Source organism: Hordeum vulgare, chromosome 7H, assembly GCF_904849725.1.
Source record: "Hordeum vulgare subsp. vulgare chromosome 7H, MorexV3_pseudomolecules_assembly, whole genome shotgun sequence".
Lineage (NCBI taxonomy): Eukaryota > Viridiplantae > Streptophyta > Magnoliopsida > Poales > Poaceae > Hordeum > Hordeum vulgare.
Genome location: NC_058524.1, coordinates 438,402,531 through 438,420,763, shown reverse-complemented (window position 1 = coordinate 438,420,763; position 18,233 = coordinate 438,402,531).

Genomic DNA, 18,233 nt, shown 5'->3' with positions numbered 1-18,233 from the left:
CACCCTCGAAACTAACAGTGACGGTCTGCTTAATGCAATCAATGTGAGCATTGACAGTGTTCAGAAAGGGTCTACCAAATATGATGGGACAAAAGCTATCTTGTGCAGTACCAAGGACGAGGAAATCAGTAGGATACTTCGTCTTACCACACAGGACTTCTTCGTCTCTCACAATTCCCAGAGGGCAGATGGTGTCTCTATTAGCTAGCGTAATAGTGACATCAATGGGTTCTAGCTCAGCAGGTGCAATCTCATCTTTGATTTCATCATATAAGGAACGGGGTATTGCACTAACACTAGCACCCATATCACATAAGCCATGGTAACAGTGTTCTCCTATCTTGACAGTAACAACGGGCAGGCCAACTACAGGTCCGTATTTGTCTTTCGCGTGAGGTTTAGCAATTCTATCGGAGTCCTCACAGAATTTGATAACATGCCCGTCTACGTCTTCGGCTAAGAGATCTTTGATAATAGCAACACTAGGTTCAACTCTAATCTCCTCAGGGGGTGCAAGTGGTCTAATGTAACCCCTACGTATCACAGTTGGAGCTTTAGAATAATCCTTTATCCTAGCAGGGTATGATGTTTTCTCAGTGTAGGCACAAGGAAGAACAGGATCACTAAAAGCAATGACTTTCTCCTCAACTAGATTGGTTTTGACTATGTTTCTTTCTACAGGAGCATGATACTTAAACCACTTCTCTTTGGGAAGATCAACATGAGCAGCAAAAGATTCACATAGAGAAGCTACTATCTCAGAGTCAAGTCCATACTTAGCGCTAAAATGTCTAGAAGTGTTTGTCTCAAGAAAAGATTTAACGCAATCAAACTGGAAATTCATACCTGACTCCTTACCTTCCTCCAACTCCCAATCTTCATAGTTACGTTTGAGTCTTTCCAATAAATTCCATTTGTGGTCGATATCCTTCTTCATAAAAAAACCGGTACAAGAAGCGTCAAGCATGGTACGATCTTCATGAGAAAGCCGAGCATAAAAGTTTTGAGTGATAATTTCTCTCGAGAGCTCATGATTGGGGCATGAATATAGCATTGATTTAAGCCTCCCCCAAGCTTGAGCTATGCTTTCCCTGCCACGAGGCCAAAAGTTATAAATAAAGTTTCGATCACGATGTACTAAATGCATAGGATAAAACTTTTGATGAAATTCCAATTTCAACCGATTGTAGTCCCATGATCCAGTATCATCACATAGCCTATACCATGGCAACGCCTTATCCTTCAAAGATAAAGGAAATACTTTCTTCTTTACCTCATCCTCGGGCAAACCTGCAAGCTTAAATAGACCACAAACTTCATCTACATAGATCAGATGCAAGTCTGGATGTGAAGATCCATCTCTTGTAAAAGGATTAGCCAGCAGTTTCTCAAGCATACCCGAAGGAATTTTATAAAAGATATTTTCAGTACATACCTCAGGTTGAGGAACAACTCCTCGTGCTTCAGTTCACGGTGAAGATACCCCTAACAAACTCCTCAAAGGAATAGTTTCCATAGTGACAAGTGACAATAAATTTCAGCACAGTATATAAATGTTTCCTTACCAAATTCCACTTACCAAAGGCACTCCACTCCCCGGCAATGGCGCCAGAAAAGAGTCTTGATGACCCACAAGTATAGGGGATCAATCGTAGTCCTTTCAATAAGTAAGAGTGTCGAACCCAACGAGGAGCAGAAAGCTCTGATAAACGGTTTTTAGCAAGGTAATAACTGCAAGCACTGAAAGTAGCGGTAACAAGTGATGGTGTAGTGAGGTGAAACGTAGCAAGCGAAAAGTAACAAGTAACAAGTAGTAGCAATGGTGTAGCAAGTGGCCCAATCCCTTTTGTAGCAAGGGACAAGCCTGAACAAACTCTTATAGGAGGAAAAACGCTCCCGAGGACATATGGGAATTTTTGTCATGCCAGTTTCATGATGTTCATATGATTCGCGTTCGTTACTTTGATAGTTTGATATGTGGGTGGACCGGCGCTTGGGTACTGCCCTTACTTGGACAAGCATACCACTTATGATTAACCCCTCTCACAAGCATCTGCAACTACGAAAGAAGAATTAAGACAACGTCTAACCATAGCATTAAACTAGCGAATCCAAATCAGCCCCTCACGAAGCAACGCATAGACTGGGGTTTAAGCTTTTGTCACTCCAGCAACCCATCATCTACTTACTACTCCCTGATGCCTTCCTCTAGGCCCAAGTATGGTGAAGTGTTATGTAGTCGACGTTCACATAACACCACTAGAGGAAAAACAACATACACCATATCAAAATATCGAACGAATATCAAATTCACATGACTATTATCAGCATGACTTATCCCATGTCCTCAGGAACAAAAGTAACTACTCACAAAGCATAATAATAATCATGATCAGAGGTGTAATGAATAGCATCAAGGATCGGAACATAAACTCTTCGACCAAGTAATCCAACTAGCATCAACTACAAAGAGTAATCAACACTACTAGTAACCTTACAAGTACCAATCGGAGTCGTGAGACGGACATTGGTTACAAGAAATGAACTAGGGATTGGAGAGGAGATGGTGCTGATGAAGATGTTGATGCAGATTCCTCCCCTCCGACGAGAGGAGTGTTGGTGATGACGATGGCGATGATTTCCCCCTCCGGAAGGGAAGTTTCCCCGGCAGGATCGTCCTGCCGGAGCTCTAGATTGGATCTGCTCAAGTTTCGCCTCGTGGCGGCAGCGAAACCACGAAAAAGCTCCCGATTGATTTTTTTCTGGAACGAAACCCTTCATATAGCAAAAGAGGGGGGCTAGTGGGCCGTCTGGGAGCCCACAAGCTTGCCAACCGCCACCAGGGGGTGGCGGTGGCAGGGCTTGTGGCACCCTGGTAGCTCCCCTCTGGTACTTCTTTAGCCCTAGTATTTTTTATATAATCACAAAAAATTCCACGTAAATTTTCACGGCATTTGGAGATGTGTAGAATAGTGGACTAAGATTTTCTCCTTTTCTAGTCCAGAATTCCAGCTGCCTGAATTCTCCCTCTTCAAATAAACCTTGCAAAATAAGAGAGAGAAGGCATAAATATGGTACCACAAAGTAATATAACAGCCCATAAAGCAATAAATATCAACATGAAAGCATGATGCAAAATGGACGTATCAGCCGCAGGCCATTAGAGAAGAGGAGAAGAGGAGAAGAAATAGGAAAAATGAAAATAAGGAAGAAGAAGAGAATGAGAAGGAGAATGAGGAGGAGGAGAAGAAGGAGAAGGAGGAGGAGAGGAGGAGGAGAAGAAGGAGAAGGAGAAGAAGACCTTCTCCTTCTCCTCCTCCTCCTCCTTCTCCTTCTTCTTATCCTTCGTCTTGATTTCTTCTTATTCTCCTCCTCCTCCTTCTATTTCTTCTCCTCTTTCATATTCTCCTTACCTTATTTTCCCCAATAATGACATAATTAGCCCATTTAGCTCCAAAATGACAAAATAATCTCAAAATGGCATTCAAACCTTGGTTAGCTCATGAATATTATATACTTAGCTAATTTAGCTCCAAAATGACATAATTAGCCCATTTAGCTCCAAAAAGACATAACTAGAAAATTTGGCTCCAAGAATAGGAGAAGAGGAGAAGAAATAGGAAAATGAAAATAAGGAAGAAGAAGAAGAAGAAGAGAAGAAGAAGAGAAGGAGAAGGAGGAGGAGGAGAAGAAGGAGGAGGAGAGGAGGAGGACAAGAAGGAGAAGGAGGAGAAGACCTTTTCCTTCTTGTGCTCCTTCTCCTTGTTCTTCTCTTTCTTCTTGATTTCTTCTTCTTCTCCTCCTCCTCCTCTTTATTCTCCTCTTTCATATTCTCCTTACCTTATTTTCCCCAACAATGACATAATTAGCCCATTTAGCTCCAAAATGACATAATTAGCCCATTTGGCTCCAAAAAGACATAATTAAATAATTTAGCTCCAAGAAGAGGAGAAAAGGAGAATAAATAGGAAAAATGAAAAGAAGGAAGAATAAGAAGAAGAGAAGGAGAAGGAGGAGGAGGAGAAGAAGGAGGAAGAGAAGAAGGAGAAGGAGGAGAAGACCTTCTCCTTCTTCTCCTCCTTCTCCTCCTCCTCCTCCTTCTCCTTCTCCTTATCCTTCTTCTTGATTTCCTCTTCTTCTTCTTCTCCTTCTCCTCTTTTTTCTCCTCTTTCATATTCTCCTTACTTTATTTTCCCCAACAATGACATAATTAGCCCATTTAGCTCCAAAATGACATAATAAGCTCAAAATGGCATAAGAACCTTGGTTAGCTCATGAATATTATATACTTAGCTTGTTTTCTTCTAAAATGACACAATTAGCCCATTTAGCCCCAAAAAGACATAATTAGATAATTTAGCTCCAAGAAGAGGAGAAGAGTAGAATAAATAGGAAAAATGAAAAGAAGGAAGAAGAAGAGAAGAAGAAGAGAAGGAGAAGGAGGAGGAGAGGAGGAGGAGGAGAAGGAGAAGGAGGAGAAGACCTTCTCCTGCTTCTCCTCCTTCTCCTCCTCCTCCTTCTTCTCCTTCTCCTTATCCTTCTTGTTGATTTCTTCTTCTCCTCCTCCTCCTCCTCTTTCTTCTCCTCTTTCATATTCACATTTTTGTTTTTGTTGTTGATTAGATCAAAAACATCATATGTTGTTGTTCTTCTTCTTCTGACTTTGTTATTCACATTTTTGCAGATTGGATATACTACATGCATGGAAGCTGGCATTCATGGAGTGCTTTAGTTCTAGTTTTCATTTGAGTTGATGAACAATGTCGAACTATATGTATCTGTATCTACGGATGAACAGTGTAAGACTTTGTATGTTGGTTCGTTCGATATATGGGATGTACATTGATGAACTTTATATGTATATCAAATATGTGTTGTGAACTATATATATGTGTTGTGAAAAATATATCATATATGTGCTGTCAAATATATATATGTGTTGTGAATTAAAATAAAACAAATAAAACAGGGACTATATGGGCTCTTTGCCGTCTGCCACCTGATGGCAAAGGCCTTTGCCATCAGGGAGCAGACGACAAAGAGGCCAGGTGGCAACCACCTGTACAACCTGGGGCATCAGCAGCTAGCCCATTTAGTCATTTTGCCGTCTTCCACCAAAGCCAGCAGACGGCAAAGATGCAGGAGGCAGACGACAAAGGGCTTGTGAGGCAGGCAGCAAAGAAGCCAGGAGGCAGATGACAAAGGGCATGTAAGGCAGATAGCAAAGGTTGCGAAAGAAGGCTGATGGCAAAGTGCTCCGTTAGTCACCTAAAGGAGTAGTTGCCTTCGGCTGTAGTCTAAAGTTAATTTGCCGTGACCTTGGGCATATGGCTGACGGCAAAGGACATTGCTATCCGCTTCCTAGAGGCAGACGGTAAAGAAGGTACTGTGTCGTCAAAAGCTGATGCAGAAACATTGCCGATAGGAGATAGACGGCAAAGGACATTGCCGTCCGTGGAACACCTCTTTGCCGTCCGTTATAGAAGACGGCAAAGAGTCTGATTCCTGTAGTGCAAACGATATCCAATTTCCCTAAAACTTTTTCCTGGTTTTTTTTGAACGAAAGAATACCAACAAGCATCAAAAGAAAGCTCGAGAGCTCACGAGGGACCACAAGCTAACATGGCGCGACCTAGGGGCACCCTGATAGCTTGTGCCTCATTCGTGGAAGTCCCGACTCCGTTCTTTGGCTTATAAATTCTAATCTACCCTAAAAACACCAGAGAGAGTCCCGAAACACTTTTTACACCGCCGCAAGTCTGTGTTCCAATCGAAGGCCATCTGGAGCTCCGTTCCGGCACCCTGCCGGAGGGGAGATTGTTTATGGAGGGTCTCTTCATCAACCTTGATACCCACACAATGATGTATGCGTAGTTAAACACACACCTACGGGTCCATAATTATTACCTAGATGGCAATCTCTCTCTCTCTCTTTGATCTTCAATACAATGATCGTCGTATCTTCGCTTTCATCCTTATGATGTAATTCCTTCTAGGCGATGCGTTTGTTGGGATCCGATGAATTGATGGTTTTTGTTCAAATTACTCATGATAAATATTTGACTCACCTTTGAATACTTATGTGATTTTTCCGTGCACAATTATGATAGCTTCGTAATTCTCTCCGATCTATTGAAATAGTTTGGCCAACTAGATCGATATTTCTTTGGTGAGAGAGGTGCGTTGTGGTAGGTTCAACCTGGCGAATTTATATGTCATAGTGACAAAAGGGGACAAGATGCGTCTTTGTGTTGCTACTACCAAGGATAAAACGATGGTTTTTTTCTATATTGCTTGAGTTTAGTTTGTCTACATCATGTAATTGTTCTCCATGAATTACTCTGCTTTACTTAGTACTCTAAATGCATGTTAGATAGCGGTCGATGAGTGGAGTAATAGTAATAGGTGCACGCAGGAGTCGGCCTATTTTTTTATGGATGTGATTCCAATATACACATGATCATTGCCGTGAATATCGCATAACTATCCGCTTTTCTATCAATTGCCCAACAGTAATTTGTGTACCCACCGTATGTTATTTTACATGAGAGATGCCATTAAGGAAAAGTATACCCCCGGATCTATTCCCAACGTATTTATAAAACCTTCATTACCTTGCTCCATTTACTTGTTTTTATTTTATCTTGCTATCTACAATTATCTGCATACCTCACTTGCTTGCAAATAACAAGACAAGAGGATTGCCAACCCTCTTTCCCGCGTTGGTTACAAGTTGTTTGTTCCTTTGTGTGCAACCGCTGAAGACGCATGTGGTTGATATTCATATTGGTTCAATAAACGTTGGTCTCAAAACTGAGAGAAATATTTACCCACTTGGTGTTGTGATAACCCATTCCTCTTCGCGGAAAACCCAACGCACATCACGAGAATCACGAAATATTTCTGGCGCCGTTGCCGAGGAATATCATGACCAACTACCAAGTAACTCCACCCCAAATTTCATTAACTTGTTCCTCTTTTTATTTTATGGTATATTTTGTTTGTCTCATAAAAAAATTAAAAATAAAAAAATATTTACCTTTGCTTGCTTAGCTTGTCGCTAGATTGCATATTAGCTCTTGAGTTTTCTTGTCTTGCTTGTTACTTTGCTTTCTCGGTCACCATGGCCGGTCGCATTGCGGTGTTGAGTCATTTCATAAGTCACCTGGGCGAGGAGGCCATCCCCCTTTATGAGTTGCTGAAGAAAATGGATCATTTTGTTTGGACTGATGCATCTAACGTAGCTTTTGAAGCCCTCAAGAAGCAACTTGTTGAGCCGCCTATGTTAGCCGCCCCGACTGAATATGAACCAATGCCCCTTTAATTGTTGCTAACTCTGAAGCACTAAGTGTGGCCGTGGTTGTTGAACACCAGGAAGAAGGCAAAGAATATCCGGTTCAACGACCAGTGTATTTTGTTAGTGAGGTACTGACTTTGTCTAAACAGTGATACCCATATTAGCAGAAGTTGGTGTTTGGGATTTTTATGGCAAGCCGGAAGCTGAAGCATTACTTCCAGGAGCGTGCAATCACTGTGGTCAGTTCGACGCCAATTGGGGACATTATACAGAACCGTGAAGCCACTAGGCGGATTGCTAAATGGGCAATCGAGCTTGGTCCTCACCATGTGAAGTATATGCCTCACAAGGCCATCAAGCCTCCAACTCTGTTGGTCAGTTGGATTTCATCAATGATTGGACTGAGTTGCAGATTTCGGAAGACATGCCTGCTATCACATACTAGACTATTCACTTTGATGGATCTAGGCAGTTAGAAGGCTCAGGAGCTGGAGTGGTGTTCTCTTCCCCACGAGGCGACAAATTCTGCTATGTTTTGCGTCTCATGTTTCCTTGCACCAAGAATGCGGCTGAGTATGAGGAATTGCACCATGGGCTAAGGATTTCTAAGGAGATGAACCTCAGCAGGGTCAGATGCTTAGGGCGATTCAGATTTGGTGGCTCAACAAGTATCTCGAACTTGGTACTCCAAAGATCCATTGATGGCGGCTTGTAGGCGTGCAGTAACCGAGGTGACATGTCATTTCAACGGCTACCAGGTTGGTCGTATTGATCCTCGATAGAACGAGGTGGTTGATGCTTTATCACGACTTCTATACCAACGCAAGCCTATTCCCCATAATGTGTTCCTGGATGTCTTGCATAACCACTACTAGAAAAAAGGCTGTTAGTGGCGCACCTATTTTGGCTATTAATGGCGCACTATAGGTGCGCCACTATTATCACGCCACTACTAATAAATAGTAATGTCGCACGCGTGGTGTGCCACTGTTAATCTACATAACAGTGGCGCACCACCTGGTGCGCCATTACTCTCCCAGACACTAATGGCGCAACTAAAGTGCGCCATTACTAGGCCCAGAAGTGCGCCACTGTTGTTACTCCAAGGGGCCATGTGTACCTTGTGCTCGGGGTTACTAATGGCGCACTTTTAGATAATGCGCCACTGGGGTGTTTATTTATGTGCGCCACTACTATGAATATTAGGAATTATTTTTTTTATTTTCTGATATTTGCACAGGTTACAAAATACATTACAGCACAGAATATAAACATCACAACATATAAACAACAGATTTATCGAATACAATGGAAGATTAGTCTCCGAATACAATTCATCATATTAGTCTCCGAATTCAAAATACCGAACAAAGTTAGAACATTACAACTCTCGAGACCGCGAGTAGCGAGTTTGTCTTCACATTACAAGTCGATATCTAAACTACCATCACATAGAAGAGGGTTGCGGTGACGATGAGCATGATCGCGATGAAACTGAACTTCATCCGGTTCCTCCTCTGCTCCCTCCTCTCTCGCGCTTGATAGCGCGCGTATCTAGCCTCGGCCTCCGACCTAGTGGTTTACCCTTTGTAATTGTTACCGCTGAAACGGTGAACCTGTCTCCGACACTCCTCCCAGTCGTCGTAGACTCCGGGAACCTCACCCTTGTACACGACATACGACGACATCTCTATGCACTATACAAACAAAACGTTAGTAGCAATTCAGAGATAATATATAAGCAATATATAAGTATGCAACAAAAGGATCGGAAGAGAAAAGCAACACATTAATAGCACGATTCATGGTCCTACTAATAAATAGCATCGATTACATATAAGTTGAACGACTGTCCAAACTAAAGAGACATACAAGTTCATTAAAGTTTAACTACAACATGAGCTAATCGATATTTCAGAACTACATAGCATCAATACTTTTGACTTGACTAAGGGACCGGAGCGTGGATGAAGCCGTCGTCTTTCATGATGGTCATGAATGTGCGGTCATTATCAGCCTGCATTTGTAGCATTGTTTCTATTTCACTTTTGGACGGTTTATAGTTGAGGTAGAACTGCCCCGAGGTATGAAGGATATCTTGATAGATGATTTCCGCAAACTCCAACTGGATGCGAAAGGATTCTTGTCTGATGTCCTCGTCCTGGATTGCCGACAAGCGTGCGGCCCATTCTTTGAGATTATTTGGTAGCATAATGTGATGATGGTTCCGTACGATCGCCCGCATGTGATGGAGGGCGTAGTAGGCATCCTTTTGACTGCCAGGCAGCTGCTTGATGCAGGGGAACATTGTTACGTGGGTGAACACGTGCTTGCCGTACCTGCAAATTGGCCTCCTGAAGGTGCCTCCAGATTTGGCGTAGCCGGGGAGAGCATCATCAAGAACTTTCTTGATATTTGTGTAGTCTTTCTTCGACTGACGGTCCGAGTCAAAATACGTGGCCATGGAATATTTTGGGATTAAGAGGATGAGGATACGTGGCCATGCATCCCCGGCGGCACCATTAGTGGTGTCATCCCCGACGCCACCAGGGATTGTGTAGTCAGGATTGGTGTCTTCCGCGGTGTCCTCATAGCGGTGAGGTTCTTCCTCTATCTCAGGGGACAGCTCCCAGAATGGCTTGCCCGAACCGCCGCCTGATCGTTGTTGGCCATGTTCGCTCTAAATAAGAAAAAAGGCCACTAGAGTTATTGGATGAGATTAGGGTAGTATCTATTCTTCTCAGATTTAGAGGAAAACTGAGAATAAAACATGCAAATTGATGCACACCCATAGGTAAGATCTCCTTTTCTTGGATTATTTTACTTTGCATGTGATTCATACAAGTCCTTAGAAAAACTTGCTATCCCTACATTCTGATTACCAAGCATACAAACAAAACATTTTTCATGATAAACAACCAAGGCAACCAATATATATATCAAACAAATAAACAAATAAAAATGAGTTATTGCTAGAGCCTGATGGTTGAGCTTTCGTTAGCATGGCATATGTATGGAAGAAAAAATAGTTTGCATTTCAACTTAAGGGAAAACTATGAAAGCCACTTAGAAATATTTGCTTTGTAGAAATAAATTGTCTCTAAATGTTGATTAATTTTTGTTTCGGTTGAGAATTGGGCACCTTCTAGGTCAAGAAAATTGGGCATGACCGTTGATAATTTTCTTGACCTAGGAGTGCCTCAACCGAAACGGAAATTAATCAACATTTCAGGAGAAAGGGGTAACTATTTGTCCCTGCACAAAAAGGACTACATATATCCAGTGTGTAGTGCCAGGGAAATCAATTTGAGAATACATTAGAGATAGATACAGTTCGTATACCATACTAACTGTCCCTCGAAGCCTCATAGAGCAAGATCAATCACGCCAACTTTACTCTGCACATCCGTTGACACAGAGAGCCAAGAAACAATCTAATGGTAGCAAACAACCAGCGGAACGGGAGGGGGGAGTGATGACCCAAAAGTATAGGGGATCAATCGTAGTCCTTTCGATAAGTAAGAGTGTCGAACCCAACGAGGAGCAGAAGGATCTGACAAGTGGTTTTCAGCAAGGTAAAATCTGCACGCACTGAAATTGTCGGTAACAAGTGATTGTGTGGTGAGATGATTCGTAGCAAGCAACAAGTAACAAAAGTAGAAATTGTGCAGCAAAGTGGCCCAATCCCTTTTGTAGCAAGGGACAAGCCTGGACAAAGTCTTATAGGAGGAAAAACACTCCCGAGGACACATGGGAATTTCTGCCATGCTAGTTTCCATCATGTTCATATGATTCACGTTACTTTGATAGTTTGATATGTGGGTGGACCGGCGTTTGGGTACTTCCCTTACTTGGAGAAGAATCCCACTTAGGGTTAACCCCTCTTGCAAGCATCCGCAACTACGAAAGAAGAATTAAGACAAAGTCTAACCATATCATTAAACTAGTGGATCCAAATCAACCCCTTAAGAAGCAACGCATAAACTAGGGTTTAAGCTTCTGTCACTCTAGCAACCCATCATCTACTTACCACTTCCCAATGCCTTCTTATAGGCCCAAATAATGGTGAAGTGTTATGTAGTCTACGTTCACATAACACCACTAGAGGAAAAACAACATACAACATATCAAGTTACCGAACGAATACCAAATTCACATGACTAGTATTAGCAGGACTTATCCCATGTCCTAAGGAACAAAAGTAACTACTCACAGAGCATAATCATATTCATGACCAGAGAGGTAATGAGTAGAATCAAGGATCTGAACATAGACTCTTCCACCAAATAATCCAACTAGCATCAACTACTAAGAGTAATCAACACTACTAGCAACCTTACAAGTACCATTCAGAGTCACAAGACGGAGATTGGTTACAAGTGATGAACTAGGGTTTGGAGATGAGATGGTGCTGATGAAGATGTTGATGGTGACGAGTCCCCTCCGATGAGAGGAGTGTTGGTGATGACGATGGCGACGATTTCCCCCTCCGGGAGGGAAGTTTCCCCGGCAGGATCGTCCTGCCGGAGCTCTAGATTGGTTCTGCTCAAGTTCCGCCTCGTGGCGGTGGCGAAACCACGAAAAAGCTCCTCCTTGATTTTTTCCTGGAAAAAACCCTTCATATAGCAAAAGAGGGGGGCAAGTGGGCCACGAGGCTGCCCACAATCCCTCATGGCGCGACATAGGGGGCTGGCCGCATCGTGCAGGCTTGTGGCCACCTGCACGCGCCCCTCTGGCGCTTCTTCAGCCCAGTATTTTTTATAAATCCAGAAAAAAAAAATCCTCGTTGATTTTTACGGCATTTGGAGTTGCGCAGAATAGGTATCTCAACTTTGCTCCACTTTCAGGCCAGAATTCCAGCTGCCGGCATTCTCCCTCTTCATGTAAACCTTGCAAAATAAGAGAGAAAAGGCACAAGAATTGTACCGTGAAGTGAAATAACAGCCCAAGAAGCGATAAATATCAACATGAAAACATGATGCAAAATGGACGTATCAAGGAGGCCATGCGCAGGTTTACCTCGGGTGATGCAGGATCCCAGGCGCGCCACCGACGCCACCGGAGGAGCAGGGGTGGCGGGACGCGCTGGAGGCGGAGGATGACGGGGTCGTTGGTGAGCCTCGCTGCACGATGAAGGCGCTGATGGGGACAACAGAGTCAATCTGGAGGCGGACACGGAGGCGGAGGTGGTTGGGCTCGTCAGCGGAGTTCGATCTGGGTGGCGTTGAGGTGGAGGCGGCGAGGTGGGTGGCGGCGATGCGGGACGAGCCGGGTGGCAGCGGTGACTGGCAAAGGAGAGACAAGTGAGGGGAGGGAATGAAAGAAGGGGAAGGAGTAGGATAATGCCGTAGTGGGGGAGGGTTAGCAATGGCGCACCTTTTAGGGGTGCGCCATAAAAATTGGTATATCAATGGCGCACCTTTTAGGCGTGCGCCATAAACACCGTGATAGCAATGGCGCACCTTCTCCTGGTGCGCAATTCCTAACTTTTTATTTATTTTTTGGGGTTTTTAGTTGCATGTAATAATTTATGATTTGAGATAAAAGAAAAGGAAAATGCAAATGGAGTGATAGAACCATTGTGCAAAGATTTAGAATTAGATGACATGGTTGAAATCAAGTGACATGAAATAATAGTCATCAAAGATTGAGCTTGCCACTGACACACACACGCGACCGACAAGTCGTGATTCGATCTTAGCTATCTTTTCACAATCTTCTTGCCCTTCTTTCTCGCGGTTGCATAATTTAGCCCCGGAACCCCTTGAATTCTTCTCTTGAACGGACGTCCTTTAGGTAGGGTGGTCCTGCTTCTTCTTGTGGTGTATGGTACTTCATCATCGTGGTCATCTTCCATCTTCGGGTCGCCGTACTTATCAAAGTCTTGCTCATTGGGGAATCCATCCATTCTGATGATGTTCCTTTTGCCTCTCCTCACGACAACATGACTGGGCTTTGACGGGTCGGTAATGAAGAAGCATTGGTCCACTTGGCAAGCCAGTACCCATGGCTCATTTTTCACGGTGACGTTTGCGCCCGTGGTCTTGGATTTGGCTTCGGGTATAACCATGGTGGTGAAATACCGGTCTTCTTATAGGACGCTCTTGGCCCATCTGACACGGAACATCAGGACCTTCTCTCCAGCGTAGCTCGGCTCCCAGATCTCCTCGATCCTTCCGTAGTATCTGTCCTTGTCGTTACCGGTGTAGGATTCCATCGTTACCCCGGAGTTCTGATAATCGCTCTTCATGTCCTTCTCCTCGGTGTAGAAAGTGTAGCCGTTGATATCGTATGCCTCATAGGTCATCAGGTTGTGCTCGGCGCCCTGTGACAAGGCGAATATGAGTTCTCCCGCGGAAGAATCCTCATGTAAAGGGTACGACAAAAGCTTGTCCTTGAACCAACGCGTGAAACATGAGTTGTGCTCTTTGATTATATCTCCGTCCGTCCTCTGTTGGCCTCGGTCATTGGACGTCTTCTCAATAAAGGTTTTGTGCTCTACCACCTATGGATCGACCACGTCTATGTGTTGTAGCGCGACTAGGTTTGCTCTTTCAAAGTGGCGAGTCAAACCTTGAAGTCGACATGCATTTCGCAGCGACCATCGTGGTGACCCCATCCAGCGAGCTTGTTGAGGTGCCTGTTGACGGGCAGACCAACGAGGTTCTCGATACCTAGATAATTCATGCAGAAGGAGATGCAGTCTTCGGTCAGAAATCCCTTGGCTATGCTTCCATCTGGACGTGCCCTGTTGTGAACGTATCCTTTGATGACACCATTCATCCTTTCGAGCGACATCATGCTTTGCAGGAACATCGACCCGAGTTGGATGATATCCTCCATGATATGGACCAACAGATGCACCATAACGTCGAAGAATGCGGGCGGGAAGTACATCTCAAGCTCGCATAATATCACTACGGTCTCTTCCTGTAGCCTTGTGAGTTGCCTCACGCCAACCGACTTTCGAGAGATGACGTCTAAAAAGTTGCATAGGCCAAATAGCGTTTCACGGACGCGCGTGTCCATGATCCCATGGATTGCAACTCGAAGTATCTGCGTAATCAGCACATGACAGTCGTGAGACTTCATTGTGCTGAACTTCTGCTTCGCTGACTCTATGTATCTGCTTACTTCCCCGCGTAACCGTAAGGAAGTTTTACTCCTACGAGGCAGGTGAAAAACTACTCGATCTCCTTGTCACTTAGAGTGAAGCATGCGGGAGGGTAGTCATATTCGATCTTCTTGGCCTTTTTGCCTTTGCAGCGAATTTCCGTGTCCTTCGCCTCATCATCATCATCATCATCATCATTAGGTTGTTTTGTGTGAAGCTCCTCCCTGATGCCCATTGATTGGAAGTCTGCCCTTGCTTTCGGCCCATCTTTGGTCTTTCTGGCATGTTGAGCAGGGTACTAAGCAGACTCTCGCAAACGTTCTTCATGATATGCATGACATCAAGGCTGTGAGGCACACGGAGGATCTTCCAGTACGACAAGTCCTAGAAAACAGACCTCGTTTTCCATACCTTCAGCAGCGACTCTGGCGCCTTTCGCTTCTTTCCCGATGGTGGGCGCTCTTTCCAATTTTTCAACAGCTCATCTATTTCCTCGCCGCTCCTCGTACGTGGGGGTCTTCGGGGTTTGGTTTCACCATCGAACAAATCCTTGCATTTTCTCCGTGCGTCATCGTCGCGAAGCCACCTTCGATGTCCCATGAACACGGTTTTTGAAGACCCGGGATCTCTGTCTAGCTAGCGATACGTTGTGTCATCCATGCACTTGACGCATACACAAAATCCGTGGACCACCTGCCCCGCGACATATCCGTAACCGAGATAGTCGTGCACCGTCGTGAGCAGTGCGGCTCTCATAGGGAAATATTGTTTCGCTGCGGCGTCCCATGTATTGGCTGGCGTTTTCCACATCGTGTCTAGCTCCTCTTTCAGCAGCCCTAGATACAGATTGATGTCCTTCTCTGGTTGTTTCGGCCCTTCAATTAGCATACTCATGTGAATGTACTTCCTCTTCATGCACATCCAGGGGGGAATGTTGTACATCCACACAAACACATGCCAGGTGCTATGTATGCTTCTCTGGCTGCCAAACGAATTGACTCCATCGGTGCTTGCGCCCAACATGATGTTCCTTGGATCGTCCCCAAATTCTGGGTGTTCAAAGTTCAACGCTGGCCATTGGCTCGCATCCTTAGGGTGACTCGGCATCTTGTCTTTTTTATTTATCTCCGGATCATTTCCGTCATCTTCTCGCTTCTTCTCCTCCCTATCCGTGTCCCAACGCAGGAGCTCTGCTTGCTTAGGGTCCGTGAAATACCGCTGCAGACGAGGAGTGATCGGAAAGTACAACACCAGTTTTTGAGGGGCTTTCTTCCTCTTCTTGTATCGAGTGACGCCGCACACCGGACATATGGTAGACTCCGCATGCTCGTCCTGATAAATGATGCAATCATTCATGCACACATGGTATTTCACGTGCGGTAAATCTAGAGGACACACGATTTTCTTCGCCTCCTCAAAACTGGTCGGGCACTTGTTCCCCTTGGGAAGACGTTCGTGGCAGAATGACATGTTCTCGTCGAAGCATGCGTCAGTCATTTTGTGTTTTACCTTCATCTCCAGAGCCATGAGCATTACTTTCAGGCGGGCATCCTCGGGCCTACATCCTTCATACAATGGATTAACCGCGTCTATCTCCAGTTGATCCAGCTTGGCTTTCTCTCGGGCGGCAGCTCTTGCATTACCTGTGTGCTTGAGAAGCAGCTCTTGAATATGAGGGTCCTGCACCCAGCCCATCGATGGCCCATCGTCGTCTGCTCCGGCATCTTCATATTCATGATCATGCCCTTCGTCTTGATCTTCCTCATCATCATGTCCGACATCTTCTACATGATGATTGTGTCCTTCATCTACTTCGTGATCATGTCCTGGAGATTCTTCGTCTTCTCGCCCGCCCTCGCCGCTATTATCTTGCTGCCCTTCCTTATTTATTGCCCAGCCCCCATGGACGACTTCATAATCATCTTCATCACTTTGCCACCGTTAGCTATCCATGAAACCACGCACGAGCAGGTGGTCCCGCACCTGTCTGGAATCCGGGTCCATAAGGCTCTTCAGCTTGCATCTTTGACACGGACATCTTATCTCCTTCTCGTTCTTTTGAAGCATCTCGGCAGCGCGGAGCTCAAAAACCTATTCACGATGCCTTCGGTCATTGTGCGAACCATGGTCGCCTGCGGGGTAGAGCAAAACGATATTTTAGAACCAACAAATAATTTGGCATGCCTTTGCCGAAAAATAGGACCAAAAAGAATGCATAGTGCCAAATTCTCGCCGAAACGGAAATGAATCAACATTCCGGCAAAATATTGGCAACTATCATATTTCAAATACCGGTACCTGCAAACACAAACATAGGCAACACCACAAACATTCATAGATCTAGGCCATAAAAGTGTGTACGTTGGATGGAGAAAAAAGTAGATCTAGAACATAACGAAAGCTTTCCCCTTACTTACCTATCAAAAAAAGGAAATTTAACCACTTAATTTGGGTGAATTTATGGTGCAACTGAGGTGAGGAGGAGGAGGAAGCCGAGACCAAGCTTTGTAGAGGTGGAGAGAATGAAGTGGGGAAGTGAGTGTGGTAGATGGCTGTCAAAAATATCTAGCTGCTTGATACGTCCCAAACATATCTACAATTTTTGATGGTTTCCCGCTGTTATCTTGTCAACTTTGGATGTTTTTGTTGGAAATATGCCCTAGAGGCAATAATAAATTAGTTATTATTATATTTCTTTGTTCATGATAATCGTTTATTATCCATGCTATAATTGTATTGATTGGAAACATAGTGCATGTGTGGATACATAGACAAAACACTGTCCCTAGTAAGCCTCTAGTTGACTAGCTCGTTGATCAAAGATGGTCAAGGTTTCCTGACCATAGGCAAGTGTTGTCACTTGATAACAGGATCACATCATTAGGAGAATCATGTGATGGACTAGACCCAAATTAATAGACGTAGCATGTTGATCGTGTCATTTTGTTGCTATTGTTTTCTACGTGTCAAGTATTTGTTCCTATGACCATGAGATCATATAACTCACTGATGCCGGAGGAATGCTTTGTGTGTATCAAACGTTGCAACGTAACTGGGTGACTATAAAGATGCTCTACAGGTATCTCCGAAGGTGTTCGTTGAGTTAGTATGGATCAAGACTGGGATTTGTCACTCCGTATGACGGAGAGGTATCTCGGGGCCCACTCGGTAATACAACATCACAGACAAGCCTTGCAAGCAATGTGACTTAGTGCAAGTTGCGGGATCTTGTATTACGGAACGAGTAAAGAGACTTGCTGGTAAACGAGATTGAAATAGTTATGCGGATACTGACGATCGAATCTCGGGCAAGTAACATACCGAAGGACAAAGGGAATGACATACGGGATTATATGAATCCTTGGCACTGAGGTTCAAACGATAAGATCTTCGTAGAATATGTAGGATCCAATATGGGCATCCAAGTCCCGCTATTGGATATTGACCAAGGAGTCAGTCGGGTCATGTCTACATAGTTCTCAAGCCCGCAGGGTCTGCACACTTAAGGTTCGACGTTGTTTTATGTGTATTTGAGTTATATGGTTAGTTACCGAATGTTGTTCGGAGTCCCAGATGGGATCACGGACGTCACGAGGGTTTCCGGAATGGTCCGAAGATGAAGATTGATATGTAGGATGACCTCATTTGGTTACCGGAAAGTTTTCGGGCATTACCGGAAAAGTTTCGGGCTCATCGGTAGTGTACCGGGAGTGCCGGGAGGGGTGACGGGGACCATCGAGAGGGGTGTCACGGCTCAAGGGGTCTCATGGGATTTGGGAAGAGATAAACCAGCCCCTAGTGGGCTGGAATAAGTTCCCACTA